Below are 5,256 nucleotides of genomic sequence, written 5' to 3' on the forward strand. Positions count from 1 at the left end.
GCTCCACCACCACCACGCCGTCGTGCTGCTGCTGGAGCCATCTTCCTCAACCTCTCCTTCCCCTTGCTGGATCAAGAAGGAGGAGACGTTACATTGACCGTACGTGTGTTGAACGCGGAGGTGCCGTCCGTTCGGCGCTAGGATCTCCGGTGATTCGGATCACGTCGAGTATGACTCCCTCATCCCCGTTCTTTGAACGCTTCCGCTCGCGATCTACAAGGTACGTAGATGCATCCAATCACTCGTTGCTAGATGAACTCATAGATGGATCTTGGTGAAACCGTAGAATTTTTTTTTGTTTTCTGCAACGTTCCCCAACAATGCTCTGCCTGCTCCGCGCCCACGCAATGGCCTGCTCGGGATGCCACCCCCTGCTCCAACCCTAATCCCCTGCCCTCCCCTCACGTTGTTGCTGCTTTTGGTCACGCAGGTGCACGGACGCGTCACTGCTCCTCTTAGCAACTGCTGCAGGTGGACGAGGCACGAGCCCTCATGGCTCCTCCCTCCTCCTACCCCCCCTGAACCTGGTGAGCTCCACCCCCTCTTCTTACCCCTGCACATCTATCTTATCTAGCCAATTCTCAGATTTAGCTAGGTTCCAAAAACCTACATTTATATATATCACTGCCAACTAATGTGCTCCAGGCTTTAGTGTTTTATTTTGATGGACCAATGTGCATCTTCTCCGAGACAGAAAATTAGGGGGAGTGATAGCTCTTGGATAGTATAGCCATTATGATAGAATAATAAATAAAACTGTCGGTTAATGGCTTATTGCACTGGTCTTAGTAATAGAATTTCAGCATTGTAAGAACACCCAAACATGCTCGTGGAAGCAATCTGAGGCTTTCAGCCGATGCTTGGACCATATTACGAGCCTTCCTATTTGCGTAGAATACCTTTGCTGAAACTATGCATTCAACAGATAATACCTGCACTGGATAGTCTAATATGTGGCGTACCACTTCGCTATCGATATTGTCTTACACTTCTTAATTCTACGCTACATTGTATCATTGTTAAGCAGACTATGCAATTTCTTCTAGCACCTGCGCCGTTGGATGGATGGTGTTTACGGAAGAATAAAGGTCTTCCGGCAGCACTTCACGCCCGAGAAAGAGCCCATGGACGGTGCTGATGGTCTGTCCACAAGTAAGAGCAACATGGATCCGTCACCAAGGTGATGATGCTCATGGCAGAACGAACAATGGCTGTCAAAGGCTTGTATAATTTTCAACCTCTTCCTTTAATTCTCGGTGTACTGACACGCTTAGCTTGTTGTTCCTGTCCTGTAATAAACAGTCCATGTAGGCATTCTTGGACCCCGAAACGAGTCAAGGGAGTTTATCTCTTCTGCAACTGTTGTCTATTCCTTGCATTAGGTGGTCTTCCAACAACAAGGATGATGGCAAGGTTACAATGTTTTCTAACTATAGCGGACCTCTGTTTCTGTCATGTATCACGAATCCTGTCTTACAAGTACACCGACAATTTTCACTGTTATCAAACCAAATTGACAAGAGCTGAAGTAGAATCATTACGAAGCGAAATTGCCGATGGCGATGAAAGGGTGTCCTAGCTAAAAGCCCAGTATGATGAAGTACCCCTTCAATATTCAGCCTCAACGTTTGTGTGGATTTTCACCTAAACCTAAGTGTCTATTTATATTCAGTGTTTTGTTCTTCGTCAGATGTGATTCATATAGTTTAGCATTGCAGGTTAGAAAATATTGACGAAGCCTTGAGATATGCACTCCTTTCCGGGTACCTCCATATCAGAAGTGTACATAATAAACCAGTGCACTTTTGTTTGCTTGCCCCCAAAACAGCTTCATTTGTGTGACAACTGTTCAACAGACTGGTGACTCTAAATGATCTCTTGTGCGTTGCAGAGATGGACTCAACTTCCTGGGGAGCCACCTATCATAGACGACGCCGATGTCGATGACTGGCTTCCTCGCTTTGTTGTCCTACAAGGACAGTGTTTATACTACTATCTGAAGTGTACTGGTAAGATGAAGCTTTTGACATACTGGTCATGGTCATCCAATCACATTAATACGTTGCGCTACTGCTCTTTCTTGACATGCTGAACCTGAATTTATGTAATCAAGTTACAGATGAATACACACCATACTTGCTCACTAGACACTAAAAACCACATTTCTCATGGTGGCATGTTCTTTGCCATACTGAACCTTAATCACATTTCACTTGGTGATGTGTTCCTTGTCATACTGAACCTGAATCAGATTTGTCTTTGAATTGCTGCAATACATTAAGTTGGCACGAACAGTTCTATTTAAAGATATACTATCCGAGGCGTGAAAAAGAAGATGGCATAGGTTGATAGTCTAGCTGTTTTATAATCCCTTTTATTGAGATCAGATGAAGTTTAGTCTGGTCTTGCTCTCAATTTCTCTGCATTGTTTGGTATCCAATTTAGCGTTAGGTTTCAGATAGTGGAGTAATTGATGAGCGGCACACATGAGCATGACGAGCGGCACACATGAGCACATACGATTCTGCACACACAAGGAAACTTGTTTCTCTGCACACACACACACACACACACACACACACACAAGGACATACACATATTTTTTAGGTACTCACAAACATGAAAGAAGATGAGGGATGGCAAATGCCTGCTCGTCATGAAGCATATCAGCATGTGGATTAATAAATAGAAGGGGAAGGAAACTTGCTTCTCTGCGTTTTTATTATAGTTTAAAAGGGCAAATTGTCAACATTCTAAGTGTTAGGAAAGAAACCTACACACTCCATGTGTAAGTATGTGCTTCACATTAATGCTCTGAAAGTATTTAACTTGCTTACTAATAATCCACACTCGAATATATTAATACTCACACAAAAGTAGATAGGCCATGGCTAGCAGCAAATGTATATGTCAATTTATGATCTTTTCCACATGATAATAACACTACCAGCATGCTAATTATATGTGTGGAATTTAGAGTTATCACCATGTGACTGTGTGAGTATTGTCACAAGTTATGATTATACCAACCTACAATTTTTACTCATTCTGTAAAATGACCATGTGAACACCCACTTTATACGAAGCCACAAAGACTATGAAGTTGTGTTCTATTACAGATCTATGTGATTAGTTTTAGATAGTTGTATTAATGAACACAGTCATATTTTTCAATTAGCCCTCCTAGCTAAAACCACCAACAATTAAATCAATGTGATGCTTCTACTGTTTTTTCAGAGACTCGCAGTTAAACAAGAGGAATTAGATGCTGGTGTTGATGTTAATGTTAACTACATAACTCAAGTTGATGCTAACTATATAACTCAGGTTGATGCCAGCAACGATGTTGATGGTAACCCTCTGCCTCAAGTTCTATATTAGACAAAATACTAATGGTATGTTTTCATGTAAATTGGCAGAGGCGAACCTTGTGTCTGCTACATCGATGAGTTTAGTGGCTATTGTGTGTGGTGGAATAAAGTCAAGTTATATAATCACAATACCCATAACCTACGGAAGATAATCAAAAACAAGAAAACACCCAACTATTATTATGTCTTCCACATGGCGGAGACCTTTGCAACCCCTGGGAAAAGAATGGTAACCTTTTAGAAATACTTTGTTGTATTTCATTCACTAATATGCAGCAAACTCATATGTTGATCAAGTTTTTTCTCACCTGTAGTGCTTTAATGAATTTTCATGTAATAAATAGAGAATCAGGGTATTATAACCCCTTTCTGCTTCTGCCTATTCAATTTGTTGGCCACTTAAAAGTATACATGGATCCTTGTCTTTCTCATTTTAATCATCTAGGTTCCAATTATTTCTTCTAGCCTGCTCATGCCTTTAGGCTTACACTATATTAATTCTTCCGCGCATACCATCTAAAATATGCAGGCAAAAACACAAGATATATATATATATATATATATATATATATATATATATATATATATATATATATATATATATATATATATATATATATATATATATATCCTCTCACAAGCGCATGAATCATTTTTGATCCGACGGCTCGGATCTGTCCATCACAGGATCAAACGGCATTTGTGTTCTATTGCATAAGTGTGTCAACTGCTTAACTGATTCATGTCCTGGTTGTTATTGGGAACTTGTGTGGCTTATTTAAATATTTCAGTATCACAAGTATAACATCATGAATCCTGTATTTTGCAGGCTACTGCCGCTGATAATGACGATGACAACAATGTTGACCTTTTTGGAACCAAAGAAGAGAAGAAGGCAGTTCGAGAGCATGTTGCCAAAGTGAAGGGTTCTTGCAAGAAGAAAGAATGTATGTTATCCTACATTCTTTGTATTTTACAATCTCATTTGTAACTTCCCTGTATTAGTTATCTTGCTGGTGTCATGTGTTGAATTTCCACAATCGTGTAATCCAGACTTGCTAATGGTTTGTATTTTTCCATTTTATGGCAGATGACTGTATAATTTTACCATGTAATTTCTTCTCTTTTATCGATGGAGGAGGTGGTCAGAAGATTCAATTATTCTTAAACTCCTCCACTTCTTCTGCAAAAGTTTGGTGATTTTTCCAAGGGGGCCGATCAGAGGATCTACTCAACTGAGGTATATCTCACAATCTTAATGTGAAGTTTAATGTGTTTTATAGCTATCCAAAATATGTTGATGAACTGGTTCTTATTATCTTACCTAAATAGCTTGAGCTCGAGCTAAGACGTATTTGTTCTTGCTTGCTTTTTCTGTTGCTGATATTCAGGCCTAACCTCACCGAACTTTGCCACATCTTACATTGTGAGAAATAGCAAAATAAGTATTGTATTAAACATTAGTAAGTCAGTCTACAATGGTTGTGTAACATCCCATCATTCAGTTTGCCAGATACTAAATTTATGTTTTTGCAATCAAAAGTATTCTTCTGATTCCCCATAAGCCTCAACTCATCACGGAAGCATGTTCAGAGTTCGTTTGCGATTCACTTCACCACTTCTTTATGCAACTCTATCCAGCGGTGACGTGTTGGTGGTTGGCCCCTTTCGCCGCCGTACCCATCTTGTCGTTCATGTCACTTGATGATGTAAACCTGGTGTCTTTTAATCCTTTTCCATAAACCAGGCCCTCGGGAGTTTATTGCAAGCCTAGTTCCACCATACTATAATGCAAGGCTGGTTTTTATTTCTTCATTTATTCTTTTTGGTGAGCAGGCGAGCTAATTTGACCATTCCTCTATCTGTTTCATCAACTAGATGCTTT

At 40.1% G+C, this 5,256-nt stretch overlaps 1 pseudogene; it reads left to right on the plus strand.

Moving 5' to 3' along the window:
• The first annotated feature begins 1,061 nt into the window (after positions 1-1,061).
• LOC147973820 (uncharacterized) lies at positions 1,062-4,768 on the plus strand (annotated as a pseudogene).
• The last annotated feature ends 488 nt before the right edge of the window (positions 4,769-5,256 follow it).

This window comes from Triticum urartu, chromosome 5A (genome assembly GCF_056163025.1).
Source record: "Triticum urartu cultivar PI428250 chromosome 5A, HENAU_Tu73, whole genome shotgun sequence".
NCBI lineage: Eukaryota > Viridiplantae > Streptophyta > Magnoliopsida > Poales > Poaceae > Triticum > Triticum urartu.